We start from the raw sequence: 19,864 nt of genomic DNA, 5'->3' as shown, positions 1-19,864 counted from the left end.
TTCACAGAGTTAGGACTTCCTTCCTTTCTGACAGTTCTGGTTTAGAGCTTTCTGCCAGCAATGAAAAATCAAAGCAGAATGGCCACTTAAGGGTTCCCATTTTTGGAGATGCCAGAGACACTGGAGATACTGTAGGCAGGTCCAGGAAGGAAGTTGTGAAAGTATGTGTACACCATCTTCCAGAACTGAGGCTGAACGGGATCTTTAGCTGTATCCTGGTATGGGAGAAACTGGGGCTGATTCAGGTCTTAGAGTCTGGCTGCTGAGTAAGCTTGAGTAGTTCAGCCCTGACTGAGCCATGATAGGTCAAAAGTTGCTATCTGATAATACATTATTTTTATAATGGAACAGAACTTTGCCTCTTCCAACTGACTTAAAAGCCCAAAGAACTGGCAAGGTGCTGCTTGCTATACATGTTAGGCAAGAAGGCATCATCAGCCATCTTTGGGCCAGCACGGATTGCTGTGCAATCTATAAGAACAAAAAGCAGAGACAGAAAAAGCCTGGCTTATGTTACAGTGTTGGGAGAGAGACAAATTTTTTTCACCCTCCTTTGCTATCCAGTTACAGGTTACTTGTCTAAAGCCCTGCTGGCTTTGATGAGAGGTACCTGAGGGTTTCTGATGACAGGCACGTTCCTCCAGGTTTAGAAGAAGGTTAGTGCTTCTGTAAGACTCAGAAGAAAATAAATGTGGACCGCGGAGGAGCTTTACTTTTGATTCTATGTGCCTTTTCCATGCAGTTTTCTTTCAGTCTCTCTTTTTCTCTAAATCACCTACCTAACCATGTCTAAACTCTCTTGTAGGTTAGAAAGTGAATGTATATAAGAGAGAATATGCACGATCGCTGTTTGTCTTTGACGTTTGTTTAGAGATGATAAGGGACATTGGAGCTTCTAAATAGACAAGATACTAGTACACGGTGTTTAATTAATCCTCCACACTTGAGAGAGAAATACTGTAGGCAAGTATGTTTATTCTCACTTTTCCAGTTGGGAAACTGAAGCAGGAAGGTTTCAAGATGGTTTGGGTCCTAGCCAGAATTCGAACTTGGAAGATATGGCTCATTTCCAGGCCTATGCTTAAATTGCAGACCATCTCTCTTTCTTTTTCTCATGCAATATTTTGTAATAAAGATAAGCCTTTTTATACTATTACATATGCAGTTAGAAATAGTTCTTTATGTACTTGGAGCTGCCTTTTCTCCATGGCTTTTGATGGAGCATATGTCTGCTTGATCCGTGCTCTAACGAGGATGCAGACTGTTCATGACAAATCTGTCATTTATTCCTGTTTTCTTCCTCCCTGAAGGGCACTGCTCTCTTATGCAGTGGGCCATGCCACTTCGTAACGTCAGTAGTTCTGTTAGAGTGAATTGAGGATTAGCGCAGGCTCTGGCAGGCTGTGGAGTTCACCCATCTTGCTCTTAGTTAACTAGCCATGAGCTCCCACCATATGTGTGACTGAACATCTGCATCTCTTTTATTTGTGGCTACACAAGTAAGGCCTGAAATGCACACCCAGTCCTTCATAGCAGAGTGAAGAAAGAAGTTAAGTTGAATATCCAGAAACTTTCTTTTAATTCATTTTGTCCTTGCATTTTTCTGCATTTGTTTCATCCTGTCTTTCTGTTTTACGACTCAGCAATATATTCTGTCTTGAAAACAACATTAAGTGTAGTTACGCGCACACACACTGAGAGGAGAATATCCCCCCACAGTGTTTACAGCAACACCTCTAGGTGACGGCAGGCAGTAAGCTTTCTTTTTATAGAGCTCCAGACTACAGATCATTAGCTTGATATGGTAGCTCAGTGGTGCAAAGTCATTTGAATATTTATTACCCTGCTTAAGACTTTCGCTTTTCAAGTGGGAAATAAATGTGATAAGACCCCCTTTCTGTCCTCTTGCCTAATATGCCAAAGCACAAATATGTGAAATGGATTTTAATTGTATTTCCTTGAACCTCTGTATTAGAGACCAGCAACTTGGATGTTTTTAAGCAAAAATGTGTGTTGAACAGCTGCTTAAGTTTGCAAAATCTTTTTACAACCTTCCCTCAAAGTTTGATAGGTTATTCAGCTCCAGAAATGAGTTGAATTTTCAAAACTTAGTATATAAATATTCATGTATAATATAAAAAAGGCAGCTTTATAAATGTATATTTGAATGGGGCACTGTTATATAAGTGAAGTACAAATTTAAAGGCCCCTTAAAACTGGACTTTGCCAACAGTCATAGATTTTGAGAAACAGTAACAAACCAAACATTGTGGAAATGAAGGTTTGTGGGGGGAAAAAAGCCAACCCTATTACAATATGATCAGCAAGACATGAAAGCCAGCAGCAGGCAACAGAAAGGCAGAGGCAGACTCCTGAATATATTTTAAAGGTAGAATGTTGTCAGTGTGTTTTCATTTAGCTATTTTAAGATGTCTATGTTTCACTTGCTACAGTCACAAATTCTAACTGTGAATAATAGGAATCATTATATGGGTGTAAATGGTATATTGACTACATTTTTCAGGCTCAAACACACCTTCCTTGTTGGCAGTGGAAGGCAATGAATGAGGCATTTTATTAAAACTGGTGCTTGTGGTTCTAATCAAAGGTCACTGGTTAGCTCTCACTTTTCAGTCTCAGATTTGTCTAGATGTTTGATCAGGGGGCTGCAATGAAATTATTATGACAAAGACTTTGTACTAGGCGGTATCTGTCTGCTGAAACTTGAAAGTCTTTGCCACAGTGATGCTGACAGCATGTGAATGCTGAAAGAATGTGCAAGAAATGTTATGTCTTAAAGAAACCTTTACTAAGTATCATCTTCCCTTTGTGTTACGTTTGAAATCATTTCAGTTGCTATTAAGGTACGAATGAAAAGGTGTTTCATTGATTAAAGGTGACGTGGTTTTTTTTTTAAGTGTACTGTATGCTTTAAGACAGTCTTCCCATTACTTACTCCGTTCAGTCCCTGCTGCACACAGCAAGTTCATTAACATGCAGATATGCAGTGATTGAAGTCGGGTTGCCTTTTACATTGGAGTTGTCTTGATATAATGAGCTTCTCTTTAATGTTCAAAAAACTAATGTTACTTTCTAAAAGGGGTTTGTTTGTGAATTTCATTAAATTTAATTCCATCTTCAAACAATTTCAGTATTGTTCATTTTACTACAATTAACATGCTTGCTGGTACTAAAAACTAATTTTTTTTTTTTTTTTAAACAGATGCATTTTAACTTTTAGGCAATGTATGGTGGGGGTCGTCATTAATGTTGAATGAGAGACCTCCTATTTAACTCATGGATTCAATATTTTAATTGGTGCTCATGTGCAAGAGTAGTAAAGTAGGTTAGCATTAGTCTAACTATTTTTCCTCTTGGACCGGGATAGGCAGCATTCGGTCAGGGAGAGCGAAAAAACACTTACTATGCCAGCTTTGTTTTCTTTGTTAGATTAGGCCAGACAAATGCAGAAGGAAATGCATTGGTCAGATAATCTGTCTTTGGTAAAGGGAGCATTATAGGACACAAACTTAAAAAGGATGGTTGTAATTTTCTGCTCGGTACTTCTAATCTAAAAAGATTTGGTCATTCAGGAAACATAAGGTAGAAGCTTACTTGCTGTGAGGTCAAAAGACAGCGAACATCCAGTTGCTAAGATTTTGAGTCTGTGTTTCAGTATAGTTTCACAGCTCATTCAATGCCAGTGCCTCTTGGAAACTGCCTGTAAAAGAAAATGAGGCATAGCATTTAAGAACTGATTTGCTTGGTCTGGAAAAACAAATGAAGGTGATATCAGACTGAAGGTGGGGTGGGAAGTAAAACTAGCCTGGAAATACTTTTACTTTTCAATAAATGCAACTTCAGCACTCTAAGATACAGAATTACTGTCCTGGAAGTCTCTCATGGATTAGGAAGCCATCTAACATTATGTATTTTAAGGCTGGGTTACAATAGGGTACAAAGGAAACAGAAACAAATTCTTTAACTTGAGCAAACAGAGCAGGGAAATAGGAAATAAGTTTACATCTTGCCATGTTAACGTTTTATTTGTATAGACTGTGCAACTTCTGAAGCTGTGTTTCTAAATAGTTTTGTATGAACAGTGTCTACTTATAAAACGGTGGCCTTGATATGAAGGTAATGCTGTCATCTTAGTTTTAATTTTCAGATCTACATAAAGAAGGATTAATTACAAATAACCCAGGTTACTATGGTATACTTTTGTGGTCTTGTGAAGAATGCAGAGATATAGACATGTTGAATGTGATTTGAACAACTGAAGAAGCTCCAGTACTGGCTTTGGAGCTGCTAGCTCGGAAAGTTTTAGGTTAACTTGATGTAGCTACCAGAAAGCCTGGTACAGATTACAAATGACGGGATTTTGTATGCATATGAAATTTGAAGTAGTTTGTATTTCCAATATGATGGAATACTACTGTGTTACTATTTGGATAGTATTGCAATACTATTGTTAAAGAAACATTTTTTTTTTCCATTTGTGCTACTGTAACAAATGGAAGTTATTAAAATATTCTATGACTATTAATACAAATGTTTCTTCATTATCATTGCAATTCCAAAATATCTTTTTCTTATCACCTTTAGTATATTTTTAAATGTTCCATGGAGTATTTGGACTTTTACTGCTATCTCTGGGAAAACAGTCCTTAGGTTGATGGATTTATAATCACAATCTGTTTCATCAATATTGAATTAATTTCCTTTACCTAACTTATTTCTCCAGTGATGAATCTTCAGTAATAATCTGAACACCCTATGACAAGAATCTGTATTTAAAACTTACTGAAGCTTCCAAGACTAACTTCTCTTAAACCAGAATTCTTAGACATGTCCTGACCTCTATGCATGTGTTCTGGATTTTCTTTTTATAGAAATATTCCATTTATTTAACCTGAGATAATTGTTTTCCTGGTGAAGCTTAGTTTTCTTACAAAAGAAAATGTTCCCTGTGTAGTATGTACAGGTTATCTAACTTCAGGCTCTTTTAAGTTTCTGGGAACATCAGTAATTGTATAGAAAGCCCTAGCTCCTAATTTAGGCATTTATGTTAGATATCTGAAGTGATGTGGTGTGAATATTCCCTGATAAGAATGTATCAATTTCTTGGTAACAAAAGAGTGTGAGAGTAGCTTTATTGCTGCCAATGAAGTTGATGTTAGTGTAAATTTCCAGGCAAGTAAGAGTAGCAAACCGGGGATCTTAGTAGTAGAAATTTAATTTCAATAAAGACATCTGTTGAAAATGAAGGACTCGATCCTCATGAATGTCCTCCTTATATGTTACAGGCCCTTAGGCACATTATGGAGTCCCATCAAAGTCAAATAAGACTTTTTTTGGGCTCATGACTCAACTGTAGTGTAGCTCCAATTACAAAATCAGACCGTTAACTGAGCTGAGCCTCACTGATTTATGGTGGCTTTTTTTTTTCCCTTCTTTTTTTTTTTCTTTTGAGAGATTTTCCCCTACTTTCATCCCTCAAAAACAGTTGTTAATACATTGCTCAGATCAGTGACTTTTTTGTTTTGCCTTTCTGGATTATCACCATACTGTTTAAGTGTTCTTTTTTTAAGCCTTAAAAATGTTTAAATGCTTGCATATAGACATTTTGTTGAAATAAACTAGAGATTCCAAGTAGACCGGTAACTGCAAGGATATACAGTGCCTGCCTGAAATGACTTTATAGTTTGTTAAAATCAAATGACATTCAGTACGGATACTATGAAGAGAAAAATCAAAATAGACACCTAATTATAATTACTTTTTTTCCTGTCATTATATCCGTACGTGCAGAACAACTGATTTGAGATCACAACAGCTCAATTCGGTAGGTACAAAGGTTTTTCCTTCCTTTTTTGTCATCATCCACAGGATGTAACATAATTTCTTATACTGACCAAAATCTCAAATTTTCTAAAATCAATGGGTATGCTACCTGAATTAGTGGAATTAATTAATAGTATATGAATGCTATCAAGGTTATAGACACTACCAATTAATCATACAAGTAAAATCCAAAGGCTAAGCCTCTGATTTGGTCTCATTGTTCGTAGATGGCTCTTCCAGCTGGACAAAGTTGTTGTGTTAGCATATACTTTCATTGCTATTGAAGAAATGTAATTGAGAACTAAGAACAACACTTAAGTGAGAGGGAGGAGGAGACATTTGTGAGATGGGCTTTGCAATTTTTGAATGCAGAATGCATTGGCTTTCTTCCAGATTTTCATGACCTTTTTGAAATTTTAGTCCACACTGCCAGTTCTTTTGTTAGATGAAAAATAACGTTTATTTATGAAACTAGCCATTCATGCCTGTAGCTCTCAGTGTGAAGTGGGACAGACAAATAAGAACAATACAGAAGCACTTCAGTCTGTATCTTATATACTACAGAAGGACTGAATGCAACAGGTGTCTGTTATCTGTTGTCATATATTTTTGGAGGGACTTGGTCTTTCTCCCTAGAATGGGGTATATAGTACATATACATTAAAATGTGTGCATGAGTGCGCACATGCATATGTGTGATACTGAAGGAAATGCTAGGTTTGTTGTTAGACAGCAGCTTGTTTCAAAGCTGAGCCAAAAAACCCAATTAGTGTCAGATCAGAAACATGCTAAGTACAGGGCTGTGTAAACTCCTGTATGAGAACAGAGGAGGTTGGGATGGGTGGCAGAAATGAGTCTGCCATAATACGTATTGATCAGGGAAGGTCTTGTGGGGGGGAAACCCGATCATATGCTGTAAATGCTGGTTAGAGAAATCTTACTGAAATGATCCCATGGACACTGGGATAATGTTTTCAGAGTAGGAATGTCTAAAGTTAGAGTTCTGATTCATGCCAAGACTTCAAAGTGGATGTGGTCGACTTCTGAAAGGTACTTGCCCTTAGAATCATGGAGGAAGAGACATTTGCCAAACACCTCTCAAAATCAGGCCAACTTTAACTTGGTGGCTATACCTGGGATTGAGGAGTCTTGCTTTAGGTGCTCCTGTTTCAGCTGCTTTCCCTGGTACGTTTTAGAAACAGCTACCATAGGTGCCAGTTTTACCATAGCATTATCTTTAATTCACCCTACACTTATAACAAATCTGATTGCTTGTGGACTCTCAGAGGAACAGTCCGTAGTGCAGATGGGACTGTACCCGATTATAAGCCATTTGTACATAGGTCCCCCATTTTAACTGTAACGTAGATAATGCTTTGATATGAGCACTGAAGAAACTAAATATTCAATTTAGTGTGCCAATACCATGAAAGATGTAGAAATAGCTGAATTGTAAATATTGTAAATCTTTCAAAAGATTGTCCAGAAATGTCTGACCTTTTGTAAATCATATAAATCATGTTATTGACATTGAAAATTTTCCTCCAATGTTTTTATTTTTTTACACTAAGCTTTCTTTACAAAATGTCAGCTACATACCATGTTTTAGATTAGGTTCATTTAGCTTTACACTTCCCTGGGATATGGGAGACAAAAAGCCTTTTTACCGCTTTATCACTGTGGTTTTAGATAATTTGTCAAAAAGTACTAATTTATTCTAAAGTTCATAGAGACAATTAGAGGACTTTTTTTTTTTAAATTATATTTCTTTTTGAAAACTGTTCTCATTACAGTGCACACAGAAATGTAAGCAAAAAGTGAAATACAAATTTGGTTATCTAAATTGATTGGAGTAATTACGATAACTCCTTGGAATTTTTAGCTTAAGCAGAAAAAAAATAAAACACATTCTGTTTGGTCAGACTATGCTTTCAAGATGCATTTTTTTCATGTCTAAATTATTTACCTGCCACTACTTTTACTTTAGCACTTTATAGATAAAGATTTTGGCACACCCTGTAAACTGGAGAATACCACATAGTGTGTGTCTGTATCAGATATCCCGTAACTGAGGAGACCTTTTTCCTGACCCAAAATGCTTGAGATCCTCCACACCCTTGCCTCATCCAACATGAAATACACTTACTGATTTATGTTCTAGGATTTTTAATATTAGCACATCAAGCTGTGAGGGGGGAAGGACTAAGGTATGAAAAAGTGTGAAGTTGCAGCTTAGTATTTTCAAATAATGAGAAGGATTTTTAAACCTCTTAAGGAAGCACATGACAGAATAGTCTGTCAGAAGTTCCAGCAGGTGCGACTCTGAAAAGAAATGCATTGTCCTAAAACTGGTAGGAACGGGAGGCTCTGGGTAGCGAGGTACTGCATCGGCTGTGGCTGCCTCGCTGCCAGCACGCGAGTCACTCTGCAGACACAACATACCCCAAGATGAGCTTTGCACAGTTAGGTGACACACTGATAAAGAGCTCATGTTTTTGGAACCAAACTCAAAAGTCACTCTAGCAGGGGTATTTTGCATTCATAGATAGCTGTGCATTGTTCCATACATTTGCTGTTTCCAATAACGCATGTTGCTTTCTGATAACAAGTTACTGCTTTCAAGAGCAGACCTTTTCTTTGTTGCTACAATATCAATGGGAAGGCACTGGACTGTGGCGACTGATGCTTATAACCCATGTTATTTTGGGAAATAATGTTTTAGGCAAATGCAAATTTATTTTATTCTTTTTGGTTTCAGTTCTGTGTAATATCCAGGTATGTTCATCCTGAGATGGGGATGCACAGCAGCAAATGGAGGCATTGGAGAATAGTCTAGTTAGAAAAAGCTGGAGAGAAAAGGCAATTTACTGATTATCATTCAGCCTAGAAATATTTAGGCATCATTTAGAAATAAATAAAAGTGAAAATTAAGTTAAAAATGTATTTATTTGGAAAGAAACAGAAAGTATTAACCATTTTCTCTAAAACAGATGTTAAAAGCAACTGACTGATGTTCTTTTAAATACAGACCACCTTTAATTTGTATTGAAATGTATTTAAGATGGATGATATACATATGAGAAATCTAAGTGACAAAGACAAAATATTCTTTCAGTAGAGGCAAGAATATGTTATATTTACTTTAAATTATAAACCTTTGTTGTCCATGCTGGTGCACCGATGAGAGCACAGATGTGTCTGTGTATGTATACATACATACGTGTGCATTGCAAGCAGAATGGAGCTGGTCAACCAGTTTATCCTGAACACTGTTGTGAAAGAATCTAATATGTTTTGACTTTTTTACACCACGTCTGAGTTATGACTCTACTTTAATTTACCATCAGGATTTGAACAAGGTGCCTAACTACTTCTAGGTACCATGATTTGCTATTACACTAATGACAGGAATTACTAAAAATCTTTGCCACCTTATTGACCATTTAAAGTGCTTAATATTTCTACGTGAACTCATGCTTTGAGGAGGTTTGTCCAGAAAAACATTTCAAAAAGCAGTTCAAAAGAACAGTGTGGAAATTTGCAAGTCAAACTATGATTTATAATATTATTTTTATAAGTAGCAACCGCAAAAATAATCGTGCTGCTGGAGCCAACAGCAGTATTTTGAAATGGTAGGATCTAATGTATGAGGTTATTGCATATGAATGGAGAGATATGTTATTGCAATGATATATTTTATTACTTGCTTCTGTTTTTATTAAGGATAATGAAAACCTTCTGTTTGGCCCTGTGAACAAAACTAATGTGACCTTTCATGTGACCCACCTGTTGTGCTTTCACAATCGATAATAGTTACCTCATGTTAGGGTGATCTGGAAAATAACAGTGTGCCAGCACCACAGAAAATAACATTTGTGTTTCTGTAGTTTGAATTTGTATTTGCCTCAGATCTGAAATTAAGGAAAATATAGGTTATCTAACAAAATGCTTAAAAGGCAAAATATTATTGTAAGAGCATTATCTGTATTACTAGCAGATACATTTTCAAAGGCATTCAGCTGCTGAACCATAGCTGTAAATTTGCAGAATTGGCTTAAAATCTGCGATTTTTAATAGTATCAGAGATGGTGGGAAAGTCCAATTAGCTGTTTTGAAAGTTAGGAGAGTACACAAATTAAAAAAGTCAGTATATATAGATGCAAGTTTCCCCACTTATTAATTTAAAAATTACCATTTTTGTTCTGTTTCATGTAGTACATAGTATTTATTTATTTTGAGTGGAAAATCTTAAAAGGCTAAATTATTTTTAGACATTATTCTTCCAATTGTATTTAGGTCTTGATTCTGGAAACAAACACTTAACATGAATAGCACAATGTTGTTTTTCTAGGGGTGCATGGTAAATGTATTCGACTTGTATTGGGATGACTTGTAGGTTATGGGCATAAGGATTTGCAGGATCAGGACCCTAATTTCAAAGAAGTTTTCACATGTGGATTTGAAGTACATGTGCTACTGCTGAATTTGCTTGACAGACCAGAAAGTCTCTTTCCCTTTGGAGCCCTTATGGTTTATCTGGTCAGTGGCTTGCAAGCTAAGAAGGATTTACACATTGGATCAATGATCCATGAAATAAGGGGGATTTCCACAATGTCTGTCAGTGACAAGTTACAGTGTGGCCACACAGTATGCATTTTCAGAATTAATATGTATGCAGAAATATGTAACTGTATAAATTATTGTTATGTGATACTGCCTAATGGTCAGGGAAGTATAGAAATAATGTATTATGTGTATTAGAAGGAGCTTTGTCATTCCTCTATTTCTTTTGTTTGGATTGAAAAAATGTGTGTGTACATTGTGTATTCTGTGCCAGTAGTCTATGTTGTTGTACATGCACCAGCAAATATTAGGCCCGGTTAACACAAGAGGTCTCTCAGCACTACCCTTTTCCTCAAGTCAAGTCAATGAATTTTTTCTCTTCTGACCAGGTAGATGTTCCAGGCACTGAAGATCAGCAGTCAGCTGGAGTTACAAAACGGGTCAGTTGTCCTTAAATGAAAGTGTCCTCTCACCAGCACCTTTGTGGTTAAGCCATGAGACTGTCAGTTTGAGTGCCTCCTGATGGCAGCTGCTACGTTATGACATGGGGAGAGAGGTATCCTACTAAGTAGGCAGGGCTTGATCAAAAGCCCCTTTGAAGTCAATAGAAAGATTCCTATTGACTGAAACAGGCTTTGGAACAAGCTTTTAATTATGAGGTACTCGATCAGGCACGTAATAAGCTTCTTATTGGCTAATTATGGACAATGGTAACTTTAGACCTATGACCCTTATGTAGGTTGGACCCTTTATCTTCCAGAAGCTCCATGCTACAAACTGACCCACCAGCAAGGGCAATATCCCAGGTCCTTATCCTCAGTTCCTTCTCTTGCCTTAAGGGTCTAACCCTAAGCTGCATTTCAGGTCTTCTGCTTTGAGTCTGCCAGCTGGCTCATACCTTGTGTTCCCCATTATCCTAACAAAGAGGACAGGGACCACACTGTACAATAAACCTCAAATCTTGTCCATAAACCTGGCAAAGTTCTTGAGACCAGCAGCAGACTGAGCGTTGCTGTGCAAAACCCTGTATGTCTGTACCTGATCTTTGCCAGTGTGCCCACTTCAACTATACTAGCAAGAGCACTTTGTTTTCAGTGAGACTTCTTCATTACAGAGGAGGCTAAATAGTGCAAATGGTGCAGCCTGGAGCTGCATTGTCTTTTGTAAAGAGTCTCCATGGGAACATCATCCAGGGACATGAAATGAGCCTGTCTTGGTCTTCTCCCTCTTCTTCAGCCCATTTGCTGAATGCTTGGTATGTTCAAGAAAGTCTCCAGGGGGTACATTGCTAGGGAGAGCAAATGTCCTTAAGAAAGACAAATGATTCTTACAGAAGACACTTGACAGAGTTTTCCTAAAGTTTACCTTGAGCAGTATGTAAAGGATGACTGCGTATTCCTTGGGAATAAAAGAGTGTTAGCACGGGGATGAGCAAGTTATAGGTTGAGAAGACCTATAGGGTGCCTCACACAGCTGGTTTTAAGTCACCTGGATTTCAGTATTCCTGGTTTTTCTTTTGAGATTTCTCTTAAAAAATATTTGCTGTTGAAATAATTTAAGTCATGAACTGTCATACTACAAAAACCCAAAATCTGTAGTGGATATCTTGCACCTGGTTTTCAGTAATAATGTAGTTCTGTGACTTTATATTAGAATTTTCCATGACTGCTGGCAGTAGTGTTCAGACTGTAAAACAAGTATGAATTTAGAGACAGCTTGGAAGAGGGGAACATATGAAACAATCCTTTCCACAAGTTTTTCATGGGCATCTATATGGTTATGTTCTTTCTCTCTGTGAGGTTTGAGGTTAGGGTCAGAAAAAACAGAGGATGCCAGAAATTCGTATTTGCTTTTAACCTCTTTGCTTTTTGTCACTGCTCGTTTTATAAACATCTAATTGAGATTCTGAGTTGTTTAGATTCTAAGCAATCTGTGGCAGGACTTACGTCTTAAATTTTTAACAGACAACCCATTTTCACTTTGTCCTGTGTTTGGTTATTCAAGGTCAAGACACCCAAAAGTCCTCAGTTTTAAATAGTGAATGGGCAGGGTTTTCTGACAGTCTGATATCTGGAAGGTGTCTTTGTACTACTAGTGTGTGGGTTTTTTTTTTTTTTTTTTTTCTCTGAATGCTGAAAAGACCTATATCTTTTATTTGTCTTTGAAGTACTCAGTCCATATTGAAGATAATTAAAGAGGAGAGTGCAGATTGGCATTTTCACTTAGGACAGATAAGCAACATTAGTTTTTATTCTTTGAAAAAATAATACTGATATTTGGTTAAAAAAAACCCCAAACAGTAGTTTTCATAGTGGTTTCAATGCTAGAAATATTTGTCAGCCATTCATCTAACATGTTATTCTCTTCCCAGATCTTTTCCCTGTTGTGTCCTTATTGCAGCAATCATCAAAACCATTTGAAGAGTTTAATTTAGACTGAAATGATTCTCCATAGAATAAACAGAATATCTCACCTGTGAAGGATGATTACATTTTCTAAATTTGTTTAAAAAGGAAGGACCTTCATAATTCACAAGTGTTCTACTTGCAGTTTTTATGGTGGAGAAATCTTACATACTTTAGGTCTGAAAATAAAGCACCACTGTATTTGAGTACTGTCAGCAATTTAATCTTTCGTATTATTGGCACTGAAAGAGTAAGGATCCGTGGTTTGATTTGAGCCATCACCTGGCCATACATTACTATTCTTTTAATGTGAAAATACTTTTTTTCTGGTTATTTGCGTACTTATGATGTGCTGTGTTAAATAAGGGCTTTTCAGATGTCTTTAACAAATTATATGTTAAAAGACAGTTGTGGTACAGATATAGCTAAGACTTCACAAACCCATGTGAAAGTATTCGCTTAGAGTTCTGATGCATCTTCCGCATCTGTGGGTACTTCTCATCCACTTTTGCATACAGCTGAGGCTATTGACTGGCTGTTTAAGCTACTCGGTTTTGGTGAGTAGTTCATTCAGGACCGTCACTTGCGCAAATCTAATCGAATGCATTTAAGGATGGAGTCAAATTCTTCACCTGCATGCAAGCTCACTCTCCCCAGCAGCAATGCTGGTACAGATTTGCTTTGCAAATAAGAGTAGGCTTGCCAGGAACTGTGCAAATGAATTTCCATGGCATTCATGGCAAGAACAGAATCAGAGGATGTACTGTGTACATCTCAACTGTCTCTTGCAGCCCATACAGAAGTTGTATGACTTTGCTAGCTGTCAAAGCTGTAGATCCTCAGTGATGGCCTCTAATCAGGTCTGTGCCCCTACCAACCTTGTTACTCCTCCAGACCATCTCAAACTGTGTAGTGTACACAAACAGCTAATCCATTTATGCAGCATCATCTGGCTAGTCCAGATTTGCAGTAAAAAGAGGGTATTTAAATAAGATTTCAGTTTGTCTGATTTGTTAAATACTCTGTGCTCTTTTCTCTGTAATTAAACAGATATTTAGATACCATATTCCATATATCTGCATCTGTGAAAAAATATATTTAATATATTTTATGTTGCCTGAATTTATGAATTTTCATTCATTTTTTTAGAGGGTGAAAACCTTTGCAAAGGGCCAGAAACAGGCCAAATATGCTACTGTTGCTATTTCTTAGGCCTCTTACATAATCTAGCTGTTTTCTTTAGTGTCAGTTATATTTTTTTGCTCTCTTTATAATAGGTTATATTTTTATCTCTTTAAAGCTCTGTTAAAATTGCATACTTGAATTAATTTGCTATTGGTTGATTGTTCCTTATGCCTATTTCCTACCTTGCAAGTTCAAGGAATTTGTTCAGTATATTTCCAGCAGAACATAAGGTATGAAATTTTAACGTTTTCAATGCAAAATTAGTTGTGTATGCTTTTGTTTTTAGGGTTAAACTTGAGACTCTGTAGAACCAGTTTTCGGCAACATCTTTAGGAAAATCAGGGTCATCTCAAGATGGAGTCTTACAAAATGAGGGGCTACTTTAAAAGCAGATTTACTTTACATACTTTTAAATACCTGCTGCAGTTTGGTACAGTTGTGTATATCTTATTTTGGTTTTCTTCCGGAAAGACTTGGCTATCTTTTTCTTTTGCATATTCAGGATTCCCTGTGTCCCTGCTTCTCTGCATTGTCTTCTGCCTTTTCACAGGAACAGAGTTTTGTTAATCTTGTCACATTCATTCTGTATTAAAAACAGTATCCAAAAGTCAAAGGGCAGTTTTGGATGCAGTAGTGTAGCCAAAAATATATTGGTGTGACAGGATTTCTGCTCATTAAAAAGGGAGAGGGGAGAAAAAAAAAATCTGAATTTATAGATTCCCTTAGGATTTTAAAAAATGAAGAAGAAAGGTAAAGAGTCATGTTCTCATTTTTCTTGAATATCTCTCAATTCAGGGGTATTTTGTGTGTATCTGGCTAGTTGTGAATGTCAATATATATGTATGCATTTGTGAAAACATGTTTTATAATTGGAAGTTATATAGTGTGTTAAGTAAAATAATATCCCCAAAAGCAGTTAGTCTGTCATAGATGACATAGCTAGCTTTTATATCCTCTGTTCATCAAAAGAACTGATGAAAATTTCATTCTAACTGACAGCCAAGTAGCTAGAAAAATAAAGACTGCTGATGCCAGAGCATAAGCAACACAATAATTTGCTAAGGCTAATATGACTGGCTGTAACCTGATCATATATGGATCAATTGATGATATTTTAGATTAATTTATCATGTGACTGACTTGCAGTTCTAAATTCCAGGAAAATATCTACATTGAGTTTTGTGAAAAATAGCATATTTAGTTTAATACAGATATTTTGCAGCCAGACAGTGATGGAAGTGCTTCCTAAGTATACAGAAAGTTGCAAAACACATATTGGAATAGGATTAATATATTTTATTACTGGCAGGCTTCAGCTTTTTTTATTTGAGGTTTAGAAAAGGTGTTATCTTCTCTCATATGATTTTGTATTATAATTAATGATTAGACAAGGAGGAACTTCAGATGCATTCAGAATTAAACAGAATGGAATAATTTTTGACCAGATCCTGATAAAAAAAAAAATAAAATTAAAAAATCCTTCTGGGCTATACTGTTAAGAATTTATTTCCTTATCTTTTCCTTCCTTTTTCCTCTTTGCTCCTTCCCTGTTTCTTGCCATTAAATGGCAGGATTGTTTTAATTGTTTAAAGGATAGGGGATTGTGGACACTTCTGGAGTGTCAGCTTCTGTGCCTAAGCCTTGCTGGCTTACCGAGCTTTTCCAGTTCACTGATGCAAGCGCAAGCATCGAATGGTTCATATACAGCTGTAATTCCAAATTATTTGGCAGTTATTTCTTGAATGGCCTAATTTTACATATGATTAGCTTTTAATTCTTAAATCGCAACATAAACTGTGTGTATTATATTACTATAAAAGTATGTTAATACATAGGATACAATTAACTCAAAGTGTGAGTTCTGTTTTTCCTTGTACGCCAGAGTGCAACCACTGTGGCTTCTGTGGGAACTCCTAGTTTGCAGCTGAAGGCAGAATTCCTCCTGAAGGAGGGGGGGGTGTGTGTGTAGAAAAAAGTGATGCTGATTTTTAGGCTGTGACAAAACTAACATTACAAGATCTATAACTATAGCAAGGCATAACAAGAAAATTATGTTTCTGTGAAAAGCAGACTGCAGTTATTTCTGGGCTGATCCTTGTCTCTGATTCACAGTCGTGAAGGCCAAAACATATAGAAATGCATATCTTTGTGCATGGGGAGGACTTGGGAAATCTCTGCTGGGTCCTGTTCCCATTTTGGTAGGTAAGAATAGGGTCAAACAATCTATCTTGCTTTGTTTATATCCACCAGCTTCTCCTCACTTTCATTAGAGCACGGTTATAGAAACAACCATATGCTGGGCTCATGACTAGCTCGTATGCTTTGCAAAAACTGTCCGTTTTTCAGAGCTGGCAACTCAGTCTTAACATGCTCAAGGAATTTGGGTCTACTACTATCTCATGTCATTGCTTGTACAGGATTTGCATCAAAAATATGCCAGAATATATCACTTTCATAAATGGCAAACTGCTAGTTTTATTAGAAGAGGTAAAACAAAGACCTATCATATATGGATTTTTTTTTTTTTCCTTAAAGTGAGAAAGAAATGTTAGGATGTCTCTTTTTTTTTTAATGTAGACATTAGACCTCATTACTCATAGCAAATGAGACTCCCCTGTTTCACTGAAGTTAACATGTAATAAAACTGAAATAACACATTAGTGAATTTGCTCCATTGTGTTTGGCTTTTCTAGATGCTGTGAAATTTAAACCAAAATACTAATTCAACTGGCCTGAAAGCACCAACATCTTTGCCCGTGAAACTTTATCTGATGTTATAGCAGTTGCTCAAGATTCTAAGGTGTAAGTTGAATGATTTATCTCTTAATTTTTATGCATTTTGATTTGATTTTTCCTTTTGGGGATGGTATATTATCATCACATTGTGGTTGTTACATGTCACAGTGATGACAGTACTTGAAATAACAGGGACACCCCATAATGCTTTTATAAGGGGACAGTAATCTGATTATCCTTCCTGAAAGTAATTACTTTTGTTCTTTTAACTTGTTGGTAGATACTTAAGAAAGTCATGCTGATGCTCAAAAAATATGCGAATATGACTTGATAACAATTTGCTACTTGCTACAATATTGTTAGCCATGATAAAATTAAAGGGAAAAAACCTGCAGGAAATAAATAAACCGTATTTGTTTTTTAAATCTCTGATGTTAGGAAGTCTGCTCTGAGATCCTATATAAAAATAAGGATGTAATGTGCAGTTTGTTTTTGCCAACAGATGAGGTATATACTCTTTGGAGTGTCACCCAATGAGAATGACACTCTATGTAGTCAAATGTTTATTTACTTGCTCATATATTACATTTTGTCTGACGGCTTGTCTAATAAGGATGAACACAGTTATGATTCCTCAGATTGCCATATGCACTCATAGATCTCTTCACCAAATTGACTGTTTCTAATTTCTTACTTTCATTAGTTCCATTGCCTTTTACTATTGTGCATATATATTTTTATGTGATTACATATTTTATCCATCTCTTCTTTGCATCTATTATAATTTCATTAGATTTGTTTCTTCAGAATGTTGTTTTGTTGAAGGACTAACCTTGCAAAATTACTTGCAACAATAGCTTGTTTAATTTTCACCCAAATTTCTTATAGAATTTTCTTACTAATTTTTTTGTAAAATTTTGTTCAGTTCTCCATGTCTACAATTATCTAATCTGTTGTTCTTTCACTATATCAGTCCAAATACTGATCCAAAATTTTGATGGGTGCAAATCCATGTCCTGGTCAGATTATTTTGATTTGAAAACCTCTGTTTTCTGGTTCATATATTATTGTGGTACTTTAAAGGTTTCCATGCCATAAGGAGTGCAGCAGCTTATTTGTTTGCTATGGAACTTGTAGTTGTCATTTGTGATATATTTTCTATGTTGCACTATTTTTTTAAATATTTGCCTGTTGCTTTTTTCATATATTTTTACTAATTTCAGAGCAGTTGACTCGTTTTGACACCAACCAGACTAATACTATATATGTTCAATAAGTGGAAGTCTTTGAGAGAAGCATTTTTTTTCACCTAGGATACTATATAAAGTAAATTCCTTAGGGTGTATGTTTCAATAGGTTTGCATCATTTTGTGTCCTTGAATATGGAATGCTTGTAGATGAGGAACGTTAAATGTAGACCTAACCTCAGAATTCCCAAAGGTAACTGAAATGTCTAGAATTGAGAATGATTGGTCATCACTTCAATTGAACTTTGATTTTGTTTTCTTTTTTCGTGCTATCCATACTGTCCTGAGAAAGCTGAGAGTAACATTATTACTGCATAGAAATTTTTACCTTTTGCCACAAATTTTACTGGCAAAAATGAATAAAATAAGTGAATTAAAGGCAATCTGCAAGAGAGACTTATTAATGCTCTTGGAAGTTCGTTCAATGTTCTCATTGTGTTTTCTTTTATGTAGATCTTCAAAAACAAGAGCCAAAAAGAAGTCTAATATCATTCAAGAGTAGTCCATATTCCTGTCTTCTCCCTTTGCTTTTCAGACTTTCCTGGATTTAGAGCTGTGCTCATATTATTACTGTATGCACAGGCACTGGAAAAAAAATGTGGTGGGAGAGTCTGATGCAAAATATTGTTGATATTATTCTTCAGAGTATTATTGTGACTTTGGTTCCTTTTACTTCTAATAGTTTAGTTTCTGGTGGATCATTAGTTTGATTTCATAGCTAGACATCTTAAAAGAAAGTAAGTCTCAAACTAAGGCAACTCACTTTACCCCTAATCTGTTAGATAATGCTCCGAATCATCAATATATAGAGGAAACATAGAGTAACAAAACTGGTAAGAGGTATCTTGTGTGTGAAGGTGAGAACATTAGCTGAAGATGAAGATGTTTCTTCTTTCTATCCTTGTAGGACTTCCTAGGAGAGAAGTCAAATTCTGGTGTGTTGAAATTTCCTTTTGAGGCCATGCTTTGGCAAGATGCTGTCTTGTTGCTTATAAAATGACTAAAGTGTCTACCAAATGCAAGTGCCAAGTCAAAACATGTTCTGTATTTTGGTAATTGTGCAGAAAGAACACCAGATGGTTCTGATGATGAAGCGCTTTGGGTGGGATCACCAAGTTTTAATGAATGGCAAACTCCAAAGGCTTAATTACCAACCTCTCTAGCAGCACACTTTTTGTCAGAGTGGACAAGTTATTTTCAGACGCAGAAAAGAAAGAACCATATATTTCTTTCCATGTAGCTGAATAAACCCCACTTATGTTCTCTGTAGGAGTATCTGAAATTCAGAATACTTGGGCCTAATAGAAAGGGTGCCAAATTGTGTTTCTAAAGTGGAAGAACTATATTATGAACAATTCTGGTTTTGTTCAAATAGCTTCATATTTTCCCAGCATGCTCAGTTTTCACAGTGTGCTGTTAATATATAATTCTCCTACAAAATAAATGTATTCTACATTTTGGGTTCAGGTGTATAACAATGATATTTATTTTTCACGTCTAGTCTGAGATAGCTCAAGAGTGGTCTGTTCTTTTAGAAGATTTTCCCATCAGAGGAATTTGAACAGGCCACATTTAGACATTAGAGAAAGTTAAAAATTAAATAGGAGGTCACACAGCATATTTTATAACTCCCACAATGTTGCTTGATTTAATAAAGTAAGTCCATACAAGTTTGAAGTGTTGATTGATTTGCTTCTGCAATGTTAAAATTTGACTTTAAATTTCAATACCTTCCAGCTAGTCCTAATAACAGCATAGCAGTAATCTGTGTGCTGTAATCACAGAGCACTTTGTACCTATTTGAATGAAGTGTTCTGCATGTGATTTTTTTTCTTGCATTTGTATGATATGTTTGCTAAATCCTAGTGATTTTAGAGAACCTGG

At 36.1% G+C, this 19,864-nt stretch overlaps 1 protein-coding gene across 3 annotated transcripts in view; it reads left to right on the top strand.

Annotated features, from left to right (window-relative positions):
• Window positions 1–19,864, top strand: part of SOX6 (SRY-box transcription factor 6) — a 374,241-nt gene that overhangs the window by 20,923 nt on the left and 333,454 nt on the right. For 2 of the 3 annotated variants that reach the window (XM_054827505.1, XM_054827506.1), the window contains exon 2: window positions 16,691–16,799. The exons of the other annotated variant lie outside the window; for it this stretch is intronic. The gene's annotated coding sequence lies outside the window, so the exon portion shown is untranslated. The remainder of the gene's footprint in view (window positions 1–16,690; window positions 16,800–19,864) is intronic. 3 annotated transcript variants of the gene reach the window in all.

Source organism: Grus americana, chromosome 5 (assembly GCF_028858705.1).
Source record: "Grus americana isolate bGruAme1 chromosome 5, bGruAme1.mat, whole genome shotgun sequence".
In the NCBI taxonomy this organism is placed as follows: domain Eukaryota; kingdom Metazoa; phylum Chordata; class Aves; order Gruiformes; family Gruidae; genus Grus; species Grus americana.
The sequence above is the reverse complement of the archived record's forward strand: the minus strand, read 5'-3'. Positions and strand labels throughout refer to the sequence as shown.